The sequence below is a fragment of the Myotis daubentonii genome, chromosome 15 (assembly GCF_963259705.1).
Source record: "Myotis daubentonii chromosome 15, mMyoDau2.1, whole genome shotgun sequence".
Lineage (NCBI taxonomy): Eukaryota > Metazoa > Chordata > Mammalia > Chiroptera > Vespertilionidae > Myotis > Myotis daubentonii.
Genome location: NC_081854.1, coordinates 9,898,702 through 9,916,808, shown reverse-complemented (window position 1 = coordinate 9,916,808; position 18,107 = coordinate 9,898,702).

Below are 18,107 nucleotides of genomic sequence, written 5' to 3'. Positions count from 1 at the left end.
TCCCCGCAGAGTGAAGCTCAGCCTCCTCCCTCAGGCTGGGGCGTCTGTGGATTCTGTGCTGGGAATGTCAGTCATTCATTCTCTCTACCTTCAGCTCCCCTCGGCCCCTCCAGTACCATTTCCCCGAGCGTGTCTCCGGAAGGAAGGGGGACTCAGGAAGCCAGCAGCCATGTCCCGTTAGCATAAGTGGTGGTTAGGGGCGTTGATGTCCAGATTGAAATCCCAGCTCTTCCTCTCATGAGCCGTGTGACGACGGGCAGGTCTCTCAGCCTCTTTGGCCTTGTAAAGTGAAGATGATGCTAATATTTATCATAATTTCTCTGAGGATTAAATAAGCTAGTGAGCTTAGAACAGCATCACAGTCTTTCTCTGCATTCACCTCTGTCCCCGGGGCTTTAAAAACCAAAGCTTGGCCGTCGCCGGTTTGGCTCAGTGGAGAGAGCGTCGGCTAGCTTGTGGACTGAAGGGTCCCGGGTTCTATTCAGGTCAAGGGCACATTCCCAGGTTGCGGGCTCGATCCCCAGTTGAGGGAATGCAGGAGGCAGCCATTCCATAATTCCCTATCATCATTGATATTTCTATCTCCCTCCCCCTTCCTCTCTGAAATCAATAAAAAAATATATTTTAAAAAAGATATTCATCATATTTCTCGTCCGTGACCCCCACTCATCTGTCAGCTCCATTGAGAGCAGGAAGTTTTTCCTGTTTTGTTCACTGCTGTGTCCCCAGTGCTTAAAATAAGGCCTGGCACATAGTAAACACTCCATAAATATCTATAATCATAAAAGTGTAATATGCTAATTAGACCAGACGTCCTTCTGGATGACCTTCCAGAAGGAAGGCCTACTCTTTTTTTTTTTTTTTTTATTGCTTAAAGTATTACAAAGGGTATTACATATGTATCCATTTTATCCCCCCGCCCTAGACAGTCCCCTAGCCTCCCCTATCACCCAGTGTCTTACGTCCATTGGTTATGCTTATATGCATGCATACAAGTCCTTTCGTTGATCTCTTACCCCCCTACCTCCTGCCCCCCAACCCTCCCCGGCCTTCCCGCTGCAGCTCGACAATCTGTTTGAGGCAGCTCTGCCTCTGTATCTATTATTGTTCAAAAGTTTATAATGGTCTCTATTGTCCACGAATGAGTGAGATCATGTGGTACTTTTCCTTTATTGACTGGCTTATTTCACTTAGCATAATGCTCTCCAGTTCCATCCATGACGTTGCAAATGGTAAGAGTTCGGAAGGCCTACTCTTGCATGAATTTCATGCCTCGGGCCTCCAGTTGGTTAAGTAAAATATTAAAACACAGCAACCTACCTGCCCAGCCAGTGTTGCTCAGTGATTGAGTGTTGACCTATGAACCAGGAGGTCATGGTTTGATTCCCGGTCAGGGCACATGCCCTGGTTGCAGGCTCGATCCCCAGTGTGGGGCGTGCAGCAGGCAGTTGATCAATGATTCTCTCTCATCATTGATGTTTCTCTCTCTCTCTCTCCCCCTCCCTTCCTCTCTGAAATCAATCAAAATATAATTTAAAAAACATAGTGACCAGAAGAGAAGCTGAGGCCCCTGTGAACCCCTCATTCCCATCCAGCAAATATGAGGCGGCTTTGCCCCGACTGATGAGCCCAGTGGCTTTCCTTCACTCTGGTTGGCTCAACCTGGGTCACATAACAACCCAGAACCAACGCCTGTGCCAGCTGGTTGGTTAAGACTTGGGAAGGCGGGATGACTCTGAAGGTTTAGACCAATCAGGACCCGTCGTTGGATCTGACCAAAGCTAGGAGGCGTCCTAACTCTGCAGCCCAACCGCAGGGCTGGGACTGCCAGGAGGGGGCGATGCAGAGCCGCCGTGCCCCTGGACCCTGCGGGCTCTCCCTCCCGCGCCCACCCCTGGGATCGAAGATTTACAATTACAGCAGAAATAGACGTAGTTGCACCTGTGAGGAGCCTGCTAACAGAATCCCGCATCCTTTGTCTGCAATTCCAACTTCCCCAAAGCTCTGACAACCAAAAGATATTTTTTTGGGGGGGTAATTTTGGCCCCGTTTCATATGGTGGCAAATCTACTAATATGAGTTATTTACACTCTTTATTTATCTTCTCTGGTGTGAATTTTCACACATTTTGCTGCAAATATATCAACATATCTGATGGGAAGGAGGCTACGTTAGCCCTTGGGGGCGTTACATAATATACGGCGTGGGCGCAGAATTACCTTCCTAAAATTGGAACAACTCTGAGTTCTGAGAGGCATCTGTCTCCAAGGACTTCAGCTAAGAGATTATGGACGCCCACTTGGGCATGCTGCCAAACCTAGATTCATCTTAATTATTCGCTCCACATTTATTTAATGGCTTTGGGCCGAAACTCATTTTTCATTACGATATTTTAAAAATAGAGCATGAAGCTCTTTTACTCAGCCCCCTTTGTTAATGCTGTGCGATCTTTACTGTTGTGTGTCTGTGTATTTGAAAGTGTGTCTATATGCGACTGTATGAGTGTGTCCATGTGTGAGGCTGTGTGTCTTTGTGGGTGTGCAATATTTCTCTCTGTGTGTGTGTGTATCTGTGGGTCTGTGTGAGAGACTGGGTGTGTGTTTGATCATGTCTATGTGTCTGTGTGTAATTGTGTGCGTGTGAGGGTGGGTCTCTGTGTGTGAAAGGAGGCATGGCTCAGGGTTAAGTTTAATATGCTGAGCCCTAGCCGGTGGAGGGAGCGTCAGGCCATGGAATGAAGGGTCCCGGGTTCGAGTCCAGTCAAGAGCACGTACCTGGGTTGCAAGCTTGATCCCCGGCCCTGGGCCATGTGAGGGAGGCAACCAATTGATGTGGTCTTTCTCAAACTTTGATGTTTCTCTCTCTCTGTCTCTCCCCGTCCCTTCCACTCTCTCTAAAAATCAATGGGTAAAAAGTATCCTTGGGTGAGGATTAACAACAACAACAACAACAAAAAATCCTGAAATAAAGACCTCATTTTAGGCGACTATCTCTGCCTCCGTTTTAGAATCTTAGTGGACTGTACAGTGTAAATTACTCAAGCCTAGAAAATTTTCACTGTCAAGCAATACCTTATATTTCCACTAGAGGTCGCCTGTCTACTTTGGCCAGAAAAATTTTTAAACTACATTTTTTTTTTTTTTTTTGCCATTTAATTCCTGGGAGTTCGCAGAACCTTGCAGACAAATACCAGTGGCAGCTAGCTTAGGCTCACCTCACCTTTACACAGAGCAGTGGTTGTCAAACTTGTTGGCCTCAGGATTCTTTTACACTTTTTAAAAAAAATATATTTTATTGATTTTTAAAAAATATATATTTTATTGATTTTTTTACAGAGAGGAAGAGAGAGGGATAGAGAGTTAGAAACATCGATGGGAGAGAAACATCAACTAGCTGCCTCTTGCACACCTCCTACTGGGGATGTGCCCGCAACCGAGGTACAATCCCCTTGACCGGAATCGAACCCGGGACCCCTCAGTCTGCAGGCTGATGCTCTATCCGCTGAGCCAAACCGGTTTCGGCTACACTCTTAAAAAATTATTGAAGACCCCCAAAAGTGTTTGTGCTGGTGAGCTGTATCTATCAATATTTAAGTGTTCAATTAAGATTGAGAAGTTAGAAAATTATTCATTAATTTATTTCAAAATAACCATAAAATTAATTGCACTTTTGGCAATTCTTTTATTGTGGTAAAATATACATAACATAAAAATTTACCTTTTTAACTATTTATTTATTTACTTATTTTTATTTATTTTTAATCCTCACCCGAGGATATTTTTCCATTGATTTTTAGAGAGAGTGGAAGAGAGAGGGAAAGACAGAGAAAAATATAGATGTGAGAGAAACACATCGATTGGTTGCCTCCTGCACAGGCCCTGACTAGGGCCTGGGCTGGGGAGGAGCCTCCAACTCAGGTAGGTGCCCTTGACCAGAATCGAACCCTGGACCGTTTGGATAGAATGCTCCATCCACTGAGCCAAACTGGCGAGGGCCCATTTTAACTATATATATATTTTTTTAATTAAATCTTTATTGTTCAGATTCTTACATTTGTTCCTTCCCCCCCCCCCCATAACTCCCCTCCTCCCAGTTCCCGCCCCACCCTCCGCCCTCACTCCCCACCCACTGTCCTCATCCATAGGTGCACGATTTTTGTCCAGTCTCTTCCCACATCTCCCACACCCCTTTCCCCCCCAAGAATAGTCAGTCCATTCCCTTTCTATGTCCCTGATTCTATTATAATCAACAGTTCATTCTGTTCATCAGATTATTTATTCACTTGATTCTTAGATTCACTTGTTGATAGATGCATATTTGTTGTTCATAATTTGTATCTTTACCTTTTTCTTCCTCTTCCTCTTCTTAAAGGATACCTTTCAGCATTTCATATAATCCTGGTTTGGTGGTGATGAACTCCTTTAGCTTTTCCTTATCTGTGAAGCTCTTTATCTGACCTTCAATTCTGAATGATAGCTTTGCTGGATAAAGTAATCTTGGTTGTAGGTTCTTGGTATTCATCACTTTGAATATTTCTTGCCACTCCCTTCTGGCCTGCAAAGTTTCTGTTGAGAAATCAGCTGACAGTCGTATGGGTATTCCCTTGTAGGTAACTGAGTTACTTTCTCTTGCTGTTTTTAAGATTCTCTCTTTATCTTTTGCTCTTGGCATTTTAATTATGATGTGTCTTGGTGTGGTCCTCTTTGGATTCCTTTTGTTTGGGGTTCTCCGCGCTTCTTGGACCTGTAAGTCCATTTCTTTCACCAGGTAGGGGAAGTTTTCTGTCATTATTTCTTCAAATAGGTTTTCAATATCTTGCTCTCTCTCTTCTTCTGGCACCCCTATAATTCTGATGTTGGTGCGCTTGAAGCTGTCCCAGAGGCTCCTTACACTATCCTCGCATTTTTGGATTCTTTTTTCATTTTGCTTTTCCGGTTGGATGTTTTTTGCTTCCTCACAATTCAAATCATTGACTTGATTCTTGCGCTCCTCTGGTCTGCTGTCGGGCGTCTGTTTAAAATTCGTTATTTCAGACCGTGTGTGCTTAATTTCTAATTGGTTCCCCAATATAAGATCGAGGGTCTTATTAGTTTTCGTGTAGATCTCATTAAGTCTATCGGCAGCTTCTAAACAGTTCTTGAGAGACCTTAAAAGTGTGGTTCTGAACTCTATTTCTTCCATTGACAATTTTGTCCTGTTTCTTTGTCTCCGCATTTTGTTATGCTTCTTTGGTGCACCCCCTAGTGGTCTTTGTTCGCAGTCTTGTAGATAAATCTTGATTGTTGTAGCTAATTCCAGGGAGGGTTTGACCTCCAGGCCAAGTGGCTATGAGAATCAGCTGTGTCAGCAGTGAGAGAACTTCTGTCCTCTAGGGAGGTGCTAATCTAGCCTTTGCCTGAGGCTATCCGGTAAATGCCTCTGTGCAGGGCTTGGGCTGGGCGGGTCGCACAGGATCAACAGGGTGGGCCGGAGAGAGCAGTTATGGCGGCTCTCAGTCCTGTCCCCAGGGGCTCTGCCTCTCTGAGTCCCAGCACCCGCTGCAAGGCTCGGAGAGAAAGCTGCACTCGCTCTGACCGAAGCCAGACAGTCCGCTTCTCCCGTTTGAGCCTGGGTCCCTAAAGACTCGCCTGTATCTGGAGCTCAGAGTCTGCGACTCCCTCCCGATTGAAAACAACAACTGCGCCCTCCACCGCCAGCCCGCTCCGCGCACTCCGCACCTCAGAATTTGACTTCAGCACTGCGCCTCCTCTGAGTGTCCGTATGCGTTTCTCTTTCCTCCTAGTTGTAGGACTTCCACTCAGCCAGCGTTCCTGTGGTTCTGGGTGATGTCCGTTCCGTGTTTTAGTTTCACTTTTGAAGTAGTTGTTCAAAGCAGCAAACTCCGGCGTTAACCTATGCCGCCATCTTGGTTCTGTCTCTTAACTATTTTTTTAAAAAAATATATTTTATTGATTTTTTACAGAGAGGAAGGGAGAGAGATAGAGAGTCAGAAACATCGATGAGAGAGAAACATCGATCAGCCGCCTCCTGCACATCTCCTACTGGGGATGTGCCCGCAACCCAGGCACATGCCCCCGACCGGAATCGAACCCGGGACCCTTCAGTCCGCAGGCCAATGCTCTATCCACTGAGCCAAACCGGTTTCGGCTTAACTATTTTTTAAATGCACAGTTCAGGGGCAGTAAGTAAATTCACATTGTTGTACAACCATCACTGCCATTTGACTCAGGAACGTTTTCATCTGTCCAAGCGAAAACTCTACCCATGAAACAATAACTCCCTGTCTTCCCGCCTCCCAGTCCTTGGCGATCTCTGTTCTATTTCTGTCTCAACGAATTTGCCTATTCTGTTTGCTTACTGCAAATGGAATCACGCAATATTTGTCTTTTTGCATCTGCCTCATTTCACTCAGCGTAATGTTTTCACGGTTCATCCACGTGGTAGCATTGTTACCGGAGAGCCTCCCTCGTTGCTAGGGGGTCCCCCCTCCTTGGCTCTTGTCACACCGGTAAGAAAGATTTCAGACAAGCGACAGTGGTGTGGAAGCAAAGCAGGTGACTTTATTAGAATACACTTGGCATAAAGCACAAGTGGGCAACTCAGCTAGTCTGAGCACCCCACCCACTGTTTTTTTAAAGACCTGTACTCTTTTTAAAAAATACATATATTATATTGATTTTTAAAAAATATATTTTATTGATTTTTTTACAGAGAGGAAGGGAGAGGGATAGAGAGTTAGAAACATCGATGAGAGCGAAACATCAATCAGCTGCCTCCTGCACACCTCCCACTGGGATGTGCCCGCAACCAAGGCACATGCCCTTGACCAGAATCGAACCTGGGACCCTTCAGTCTGCAGGCCGACGCTCTATCCACTGAGCCAAACTGGTCAGAGCCCATTGGGGTTTTAAGGGTTATATATCTTTTTGTTGCAAGATTTCAAAAAATATATATATATATTTTTTTATTGATTTCAGAGAAAGAAAGAGGGAGAGAGAGAGAAACATCAATGATGACAGAGAATCATTGATCGGCTGCTTCCTGCACAACCCCTACTGGGGATCAAGACTGCAACCTGGTCATGTGACCTTGACTGGAATCGAACCTGGGACCCTTCAGTCCGCAGGCCGACGCTCTACCCACTGAACCAAACCAGCTAGGGCTCATCTATTGATTTTCTTTAACTTATTGTATTTTAACACAAATAACATAGAGAAATGTTATGTTTTCCAAAGTGAAAAATCTGATAAGAAAAGTGGCATTATGTCCCTGGTTGATTAGAGCTTCGCCCTGATACACCCAAAGTTGTGGGTTCGATGCCCAGTCAGGGCATCTGCAAGAATCAACCAATGAATGCACAAGTAAGTAGTGCAACACCTTAAAGTTTCTCTCTCTACACCAATGAATAAAAAAAAAAAATTTAAGTGGCATTATTTTACATTTTTGAGAATACTTACCATCTGCTCAATAGACAACAAGTGGATTCTCAGAGTGGCTTCTGCATTCGCTGTGTTGCAATGTCACACACTATCTAGCCCCTGGGAAAATCTGGGGGAGAGCCAGCCAAGTCATGAGCATGGACTTTTCAAGCCGGTTAATCCCCCGACCACATCACCCCGAAACTCATGTAGTTGCAAAACTGTCTTGAGCCTTCCAGGTCATCTGTACTTAACATCTGCTTCTGGGTATAATTTTTTTTTTTACCATTCTGCCAGCACCATCTTGCTATCTAATCCCTGGATCATAAATAAAATAAAAAATAACCTGACAGTCATCACATACTCACAGTACAACGATGTCTGTGGATATACTGCTGATAATGTATCAGTTAATCATCATCTTTGGGTAACAAACAACCAAAACCTGTGTGATGTACACATATGGACATTTTTTTAGCACATGCATCTAGGGGTTTGGCTGAGGGTCAGCTGATTGTGGCTGGGTGGCTCTGCTGATCTTGGCTGGGCTCTCCCACGTGTCTGAGGTCATCTGGGGCTTGACTGGGTCTGGCCATGGATGGGTGGCCCAATGATCTTGAATGGGCTCCCTCAAGTGTTTGTGGGTGGGCTGATCTTGGCTGGCCTTGGCAAGTGCATCCAGTAGCTGGGACCAGAGGGCTATCCCAGGAATATTCTTCTCATGGTGGTGGCAGTGAGCCTCAGTGCACAGGTACCTTTCACATCTCTGTATGTGTTCTATGTGCCGTCGTCCTATTGGCCAATCAAGTCACATGGCCAAGTCCAGTATAAAGGTGCAGAAGTACATTCCTTCCTAGGAGATGAGGTGGATAGAGTGAAGACTTAAAATATTTTTACAAAATCTATTTATTTTGAAGAGTAATCTAATCTGTCACAGGTGGGGTGGGGGTGGGAGGATGGGAGAACCTGGATGTTGTGCCCAAACCTGAAATAAGTGTGTGTGTTGGGAGGTGGGTAGGTGGGTGGAAAGATGAAAACCCAGGCCATCGGACCCAAACTGTACCCATTTCCCTCCTCATTTTGCTTCTCGGCCCAAACCGTACAGAAAGCCCACGTGTACGCACTCTGTTGAAAATGCCAGCTGTGCTCCCACGTGACAGCCAGAACCAACCCCCGGCCATGTGCGCGAGCCGCCTGGGACACCCAGCCCAGTCGAGCCTTCGAGTGAGTACAGCCCCAGCCAGCATCTGACCGCAATTGAGAGGCCCTGGGTGAGAGCTGCCCAGCCGTCCAGCCACAGAGCCGTGAGAGACAATATAAAACATTTAAAGCTCCTTTGTCTGAGACTTGCTATGCAGCAATATACCAATAAAACCGTGTTCCTGCCAGGCCGGGTGGCTCAATGGTTGAGCATCAACCTAGGAACCAGGAGGTCACGGTGCGATTCCCGGTCGGGGCACATGCCCGGGTTGCAGGCTCCATCCCCAGTGGGGGAGGGTGTGTAGGAGGCAGCCAATCAATGATTCTCATCATTGATGTTTCTATCTCTATTCCCCCTCTCCCTTCCTCTCTGAAGTCAATAAAAATATGAATATTAAAAACAATAACCATGTTCGTGAGGCAGCCCTCTGCCCGTGGGTGGTGGGAGTGGGCGGATAAATGACCCAGCGTCTCCGTCCTCCGAGGAGACCATTGTGAGGCACAGCAGCCTGGGTCCTCAGGCGGCCCCTGGGATGGAACCCCACCAGCTCTCAGCAGCAATCTGCTCGAGCACCCCCTTTGTTAGGGTTCTTCCCTCTCTTGTTTCACGTTCCTCAGTCGTGATTTCTGGAATCACCTCCTAGATAAACTACCTGCCCTCAAGTTCTTGTTTTGAGTCTGCTTTTGAGGAAATTCAAGCCAAGACAGTGATGATGATGATGATGATGATGATGATGATGATGGAGAAGGGGGGAAGGAGGAGGAGGACGGGGAGGAGTCCGGCTGCTGTGGCTCAGTGCTCAGTGGATTGAGCATCACTCCATGCACCAAGAGCTCACCAGTTTGCTTCCCCGGTCAGGGCACATGCTCGGGTTTTGGGCTCCATCCCCAGAGGGGGATGTGCTGGAGGCAGTAGATGTATGTTTTTTCTTTCTCACATCAATGTTTCTCTCTCTCTCTCTTTAAATATATTTTATTGCTTTTTTTTTTTTTTTTTTTTTTTTACAGAGAGGAAGGGAGAGGGATAGAGAGTTAGAAACATCCATGAGAGAGAAACATCGATCAGCTGCCTCCTGCACACCCCTCACTGGGTATGTGCCCGCAACCAAGGTACATGCCCTTGACCGGAATCGAACCTGGGACCCTTCAGTCCACAGGCTGATGCTCTATCCACTGAGCCAAACTGGCTAGGGCTCTCTCTCTCTTATTTAAAAAAAATATTTTTATTGATTTCAGAGAGAAAGGGAGAGGGAGAGAGAGAGATAGAAACATCAATGACTAGAGGCCCAACGCACAAAATTCATGCAAGGGGCTTGGCCCTCGCAGCCCCAGCTTCGTCCGGACGGCCGTTCTGCTGTTCAGTCTAATTAGCATATTAGCTCTTTATTATATAGGATGAGAATCATGGATCGGCTGCCTCCTGCACATCCCCTCCTGGGGATCGAGGCTGAAACCCAGGGAATGTGCCCTGACCAGGTATCCAACCAGTGACCTCTCAGCATGGGGCAATGCTCCACCTACTGAGCCATACGGGCCAGGGCTCTGTGCATCTTCCACAAGGCAAGAACCTCAGCATGCCTTCACCTTCCTCCCCCCACCACACCTACATTTTGCAACTCCTGGTTTAATATCACTGAGCTTCATATACAAACTAGAGGCCCGATGCACAAAATTTATGCAAGGGGCTCAGCCCTCGCAGCCCTGGCTTCGTCCAGAAGGTCATCTGGAAGGACACCCGGAAGGTCGTTTGGCTGTCCGGACTAATCAGCATATTACGCTTTTATCGTGATAGATCTGTACGGACAAGCACTTCTTTTTGTGGTCACTACTTGTTTCCAACGACTTATCACTTCCTCCCGAATTAATTCCTCTTCTCATACGCCTCAAGTTCTTCCAAAGTGTGTCTATAGAAGGCGCATTTTCTGAGTTTTTGAATATCACCCTCCCGTTAACTAATCCTCCATCTGGTTCTTCAGGCCTGTAATTTATCGTCACAGGCAGGAAGTTACTCCATTGCATCTTTTTCATTTTACTTCTTAAAATATATTTTTATTGATTTCAGAGAGAAAGGGGAAGGAGGAGAGAGAGGTAGAAACATCAGTGATGAGAGAGAATCACTGATCGGCCGCCTCCTGCTTGGGCCCTACTGGGGATCGAGCCCGCAACCCGGGCAGGTGCCCTTTACCGGGAATCGAATCGTGACCTCGTCACGGGTTCATAGGTCAACACTCAACCGCTGAGCCACACCAACCGGGCAAACCAACACCACATTTCAGAAAGTCTGGCTGAATACACTCCAAACTGCTAGTAGGAAGCGTTTCAGAAGGTTTTGTGTGTTGTTCGAATGTGTGCAAGGTGCATAGATGACCTTTTATTTTATTTATGTTTTTAAATATATTTTATTGATTTCTAACAGAGAGGAAGGGAGAGGGATAGAGAGATAGAAACATCAATGAGAGAGAAACATGGATCGGCTGCCTCCTGCACACCCCTTACTAGGGATGTGCTCACAACCCAAGGTACATGCCCTTGACCGGAATCAAACCTGGGACCTTTCAGTCCGCAGGCCGATGCTCCCAAGAACGGAGGCTTTTCACTGAGTTTTATAAATTCCCACCAAAGGAGGAGCCTTGAAATGGATTAGGGAGGCGGGAGAAAGCACAGTGGGGGAGAGGGGACCTCTGGGATTGGATAAAAAGTGAAATGACAGACAGATGCCTCTTTTACGTAGGCGGGTACAGGATAGCTAAAGGTCGACAATGATCACAATAACAACAACTATGAGGGAATCCCTGGTCTGCAGCCCGGGGCCACGGGCTGTGGCCCGAGGGGTCCGGAAAAATGGAAGTTACAAGTTACCCTGACCTCCCACGGGGCAAAGAGACAACAGGCTCCGTCGAGATCGAAGTTGATCTTTGTCAGGGAAGATGCTGGCCTAGGTCATGACGACCCACTGTAAACTGCTTTTTAATGAAAGGGTTCTCATGTCGGACGTCCTTTTGTGGTTATGTTAGGTCTCTGAGTTTGCAAGACCGCCCGCAGGCCTCCCCCGAGTTAATCAGGTTAGTGTGCGGCCCCTTTTTGTCCACCCTTTGCAATGAAAAGAAAGCTAGATCTTTTATTCTGCCACTTATTTATTTATTATTTTTCTTTTTTCTTTTATTGTCTAAAGTTTTACATATGTCTCCTTTTTCCCCAATTGACGCCCCTCCCTCAGCCATTCCCACCCCGGGCAAGCCCCCAGGTCTGTGTCCATTGGTTACGCTAATAGGCATGCATACACGTCCTTTGGTTGCTCTCTCACCCCCCCTCCCCTGCAATTTGTCTCTAGATCAGGTGTGACTCGAGGGCCACAATGGGTTCTTAAACTGGACTGGAGGGCCGGAACAAAAGCATGGATGGAGGGTTTGTGTGAACTAATATAAATTCAAAGTAAACATCATTACATAAAAGGGTACGGTCTTTTTTTTTTTTTTAGTTTTAGTTTTATTGATTTCAAACGGGCTGGATCCGGCCCGCGGGCCATAGTTTGCCCACGGCTGCTCTAGATTGATCTATTCTTGTTCATCAAATTATGTTGATCATTATATCCCACATATGAGTGAGATCATGTGCTATTTCTCTTTCTCCGACTGGCTTATTTCTCTTAGCATAATGCTCTCCAGTTCCATCCATGCTGTTGCAAATAGTAAAAGTTCCTTCTTTTTTTTTTTTTAATTTCTTTATTGGTTAAGGTATTACAAATGTGTCCTCATCCCCCGATTAACCCCCAACCTCTCCCCCGACTCATGTTCTCATCCCCCTGTTGTCCATGTCCATTGGTTTGGCTTATATGCATGCAGACAAGTCCTTTGGTTGATCTCAAAAGTTCCTTCTTTTTTTATAGCAGCGTAGTATTCCATTGTGTAGCTGCACCACAGTTTTTTAATCCACTCATCTGCTGACGGGCACTTAGGCTGTTTTCAAAGCTTAGCTATGGTGAATTGTGCCGCTGGGAACACAGGGGTGCATATATCCTTTCTGATTGGTGAGAAAGCTAGATCTTTAGAAATCGGAGGTTGCTGTAGAAAAAAATCCTGTTTGTGGAGGAAAGATGGGGTGACCGGCTGCTGAGTTGCAGAAGGGTGTGGGGGGGACCCGAGCCTGCGTCCGTCTGTCCTCATGACCACGCGCACTGTGGTGGCGGAAGAGAAATTCCCAGTTACCCACAGCCTGCTTCCTGGAGCCCGTGGCGTGAACCTACACAGCGAAAGGGACTCTGCAGATACATGGAGGATCCCAGATGGGAAGCCATCATCCAGGGGGACCCTAAACGCAATCACAGGGCTTCTTCCGTGAGCGGGGTTAGAGCAGCAGTTCTCAACCTGTGGGTCGCGACCCCTTTGGGGGTCGAACGACCCTTTCACAGGGGTCGCCTAAGTCTTAGGCCCTAAACCATTGGGAAACACATATATAATTACATATTGTTTTTGTGATTAATCACTATGCTTTAATTATGTTCAATTTGTAACAATGAAAATACATCCTGCCTATCAGATATTTACCTTAGGATTCATAACAGTAGCAACATTACAGTTATGAAGTGGCAACGAAAATAATTTTCTGGTTGGGGGTCACCGCATGAGGAACTGTATTAAAGGGTCGCGGCATTAGGAAGGTTAGGAACCACTGGGTGAGAGGGAGACCTGAGGCCCAGCAGGAGTGGAAGGTGATGAGACCACGGGAGGCAGAGATGGGAGTGGGGGCCACCAGCTGAGGTGCTGACCTCCCCACCTGGAGCCTGCAGAGGGGGTGTGTCCTGCCGGCTTGATTTTGGGGCTGCTGCCTCCGGACTGTGAGAGGGTCCACACATTTCTGTTGTTTTAAACCGCTCAGTTCGTGGCCCTTTGTGTCAGCAGCAATAGGACCCTCATTGAGGCTCCTTCCTCTACCCAGGACCTGCATGTTTCTGTTAGGGGCAGAAATGGAATATGGGGGGACTCGCAACAACCATAAGAAATATTAAGCAAGCCCTGGCTGGTTTGGCTCAGTGGCTAGAGCTCGGCCTGCGGACTAAAGGGTCTCCGGTTCGATTCCGGTCAAGGGCACATGCCCGGGTTGCGGGCTCGATCCCCAATGGGGGGCGTGCAGGAGGCAGCTGATCAGTGATTCTCTCTCATCATTGAGGTTTCTATCTCTCTCTCCCTCTCCTTTCCTCTCTGAAACCAATAAAAATATTTTAAAAAAGAAACATTAATAAAAAAAAAAAGGAAAAGAAATATTAATCATGCTCTGCTAACGGGGGGTGGGGGGCGAAATGCGGCCCTTCCTCTGCCTCCTGGAGCGGCCCATTTTCCTGAAAAGATGAGTGTTAGGTCTGATCAAATCATCGAATCGATCCCCCCTCCCCCGGGAACTGGCCTTCAGGCCACTTCGCAACGGACATTCCACCTGCTCAGACCACGTTCCGCTTGCTGCGACCATCCTGTCCTCCCCCCGGAGTTTCCCGGAATCCGGACCTGCACAGAGAACGCTCCGCCCAGGAAAAGCCCGCCTAGAGCCCTTTAAACCCCTGCTTCCCCGTCTGTGGGTGCTGGTGCCATTTTGGGGCGCAGCCCATCGGGTATCCAGATGAGCTCATACGTTTACAAGCCCTCAGCCCTTTGGCCTCGGGCTTCCGCCTTCCGGGACCCTGACAGCCAGCAACCCTGTCTGCAGAAACCAGAGGCGCCAGCCCTTTGCCAACCCCCAGTCAGCACACCCGTTTTTATTCCTTTTGCCAGCTTCCCCATGTCATCTTCATCCTTCTGCCCGATAGGAGCAGCTGGCTTCGGGGGGGGGGCTGGCTTCTGGGGAGCAGATTTTTGTGGACGGCCCGCTGCCCTCCCACGCTGCGGGCAGGACTGGAATAAACGCTCACCTATGATTCAACCCTGTCTCTGCTGAACTGGCTCAAGCGGCGGCGGGCAGCCCGGACCCATTCATTGTCCGGGTACACATTCTGGCAAGCACGAAGGGATGCAAGCAAGGGACTCCCCTGGGGCGATCACCGGGACCCCACCTGCTTCTTGGACTGGAGGTTCCTGGGGCTGAGGCCTGGACTCTTAGTCCAAGGGCTGCCAGGAATTTTCCTGTGTTGAGTCCCAGCCGCCGCCTCCGCAATCCTCACGGTCTTACCTAAGATCTAAGGTGAATCCAGCGTTTTTGTGTGACGGGAGGAGGAATCCAGCGTGTCTGTAAGGCACAGGAAGCACTTACTGTGTGCGGCTTGGGGGAGACGGTACTGCCTCTCGTCTGGGGTCTGGGCGAGCCTGCTCAGCTCTGAGTGGCTGGAGACCCTCAGCGGTCCTTGCCTGGTCTCCAAACCCTTAGCCCAGTGGTTCTCAGCCTCGGCTGCACATGAGAATCACCTGGGAATCTTTTTTTAGAAAACCTGATTTCTGGGCCTCGTCCTCCGGAAATTCTGTTTCTTTGTTACTAATGTTGTGGCCCCCCACCCCCACCCCATAGCAAAGTAAAAACAATTAAATATCTAGGTATTTTAGAATAACAGGATACTAAAATATTAATTAATTTGAGTTTGCCTACTTTTTTTTTTTTTAGCTTTATTTTTTTTTTAATTAAATCTTTATTGTTCAGATTATTACATTTGTTCCTTTTTTTTCCCCCCATAACTCCCCTCCTCCCAGTTCCCGCCCCACCCTCCGCCCTCACTCCCCACCCACTGTCCTCATCCATAGGTGCACCATTTTTGTCCAGTCTCTTCCCACATCTCCCACACCCCTTTCCCCCCCAAGAATAGTCAGTCCATTCCCTTTCTATGTCCCTGATTCTATTATAATCAACAGTTCATTCTGTTCATCAGATTATTTATTCACTTGATTCTTAGATTCACTTGTTGATAGATGCATATTTGTTGTTCATAATTTGTATCTTTACCTTTTTCTTCCTCTTCCTCTTCTTAAAGGATACCTTTCAGCATTTCATATAATCCTGGTTTGGTGGTGATGAACTCCTTTAGCTTTTCCTTATCTGTGAAGCTCTTTATCTGACCTTCAATTCTGAATGATAGCTTTGCTGGATAAAGTAATCTTGGTTGTAGGTTCTTGGTATTCATCACTTTGAATATTTCTTGCCACTCCCTTCTGGCCTGCAAAGTTTCTGTTGAGAAATCAGCTGACAGTCATATGGGTATTCCCTTGTAGGTAACTGAGTTTCTTTCTCTTGCTGTTTTTAAGATTCTCTCTTTATCTTTTGCTCTTGGCATTTTAATTATGATGTGTCTTGGTGTGGTCCTCTTTGGATTCCTTTTGTTTGGGGTTCTCCGAGCTTCTTGGACCTGTAAGTCCATTTCTTTCACCAGGTGGGGGAAGTTTTCTGTCATTATTTCTTCAAATAGGTTTTCAATATCTTGCTCTCTCTCATCTTCTGGCACCCCTATAATTCTGATGTTGGTACGCTTGAAGCTGTCCCAGAGGCTCCTTACACTATCCTCGCATTTTTGGATTCTTTTTTCATTTTGCTTTTCCGGTTGGATGTTTTTTGCTTCCTCGCATTTCAAATCATTGACTTGATTCTTGCGCTCCTCTGGTCTGCTGTCGGGCGTCTGTATAATATTCGTTATTTCAGTCTGTGTGTGCTTAATTTCTAGTTGGTTCCCCAATATAAGATCGAGGGTCTTATTAGTTTTCGTGTAGATCTCATTAAGTTTATCGGCAGCTTCTAAACAGTTCTTGAGAGACCTTAAAAGTGTGGTTCTGAACTCTATTTCTTCCATTGACAATTTTGTCCTGTTTCTTTGTCTCCGCATTTTGTTATGCTTCCTTGGTGCACCCCCTAGTGGTCTTTGTTCGCAGTCTTGTAGATAAATCTTGATTGTTGTAGCTAATTCCAGGGAGGGTTTGACCTCCAGGCCAAGTGGCTATGAGAATCAGCTGTGTCAGCAGTGAGAGAACTTCTGTCCTCTAGGGAGGTGCTAATCTAGCCTTTGCCTGAGGCTATCCGGTAAATGCCTCTGTGCAGGGCTTGGGCGGGGCGGGTCGCACAGGATCAACAGGGTGGGCCGGAGAGAGCAGTTATGGCGGCTCTCAGTCCTGTCCCCAGGGGCTCTGCCTCTCTGAGTCCCAGCACCCGCTGCAAAGCTCGGAGAGAAAGCTGCACTCGCTCTGACCGAAGCCAGACAGTCCCGCTTCTGCCGTTTGAGTCTGGGTCCCTAAAGACTCGCCCGGATCTGGTGCTCAGAGTCTGCGACTCCCTCCCGATTGAAAACAACAACCGCGCCCTCCGCCGCCAGCCCGCTCCGCGCACTCCGCACCTCAGAATTTGACTTCAGCACTGCGCCTCCTCTGAGTGTCCGTATGCGTTTCTCTTTCTTCCTAGTTGTAGGACTTCCACTCAGCCAGCGTTCCTGTGGTTCTGGGTGATGTCCCTTCCGTTTTTTGGTTTCACTTTTGAAGTAGTTGTTCAAAGCAGCAAACTCCGGCGGTAACCTATGCCGCCATCTTGGTTCTCCGAGTTTGCCTACTTTTGGATTTTTACTACAGAGAATCTAGAGGATAGATTTGAATCTGTTAATAAATATGTCTTATATTTTACTTGAAATATATCTCTTCAAATGTGAATATATTGCTAATATGAGGAATGCTAAGTATTTACTTGCCACCTAAAATTTAAGGAAAAATTCCAACTAATTGGAAAGAAATTGTATGGTTTTGGTAGTAGAAGGCATGTGGTATAGAGATGCATTTTGAAGGGAAAAAGAAAGTCCGTTTTTCTAAAGCTGAGTGGTTAAGAAAGTCTGTGAAAGTTATAGAAGAATTGTAAAAAGAAATCTTAAAGGACATTATAGGTAATCTGAATGATAAATTTAATTAAATAAATGAATCTAAAGTAAGCTAATTTAGAATTTGGTTGGTCCTTTTCCAGTCTGTTAAAAGAAAAAAAGTTTTTCCTGTATTTGCCCAGGAAGCAAACGTTCTATAAATTATTGAAATAATTATATATTGTGTTATTTTAATCAGGTACTTAATTACTTAAAAAAAGTGGTCTTAGCCGAAACTGGTTTGGCTCAGTGGATGGAGAAGGGTTTTTTTGGATTTGATTTATCCTGGCTACCCAACCTGTCTGGGCTGCGGGAATTCCTTTTAGTTTTTCTCCTGTTTATATTTTGTGGTCTGATAGCTTGCTGCTGTATGCAATGTCTCCCTTTTTAGACCCTGCATTTGCTGTATTCCATCCCCAAGAGCTGCTTTCAAGGCAGAAGCAGATGTAGTCCAGATGAAAAGATGAGATTTTTCATCTAAAACTAATCTCATAGATATGAGATGATAGAAATAGCAGTGGGGAAATGTTAGTGCAGAAATAGAATATTGGGGACTAGCTATTATTATCTACACTAATAAAAGAGAAAAATGGTAATTGGCGTACGACGATACCCTTTTCATTGGCTAATCAGGGCTATATGCAAATTAACTGCCAACTAACAAGATGGTGGTTAAACATTTGCATATG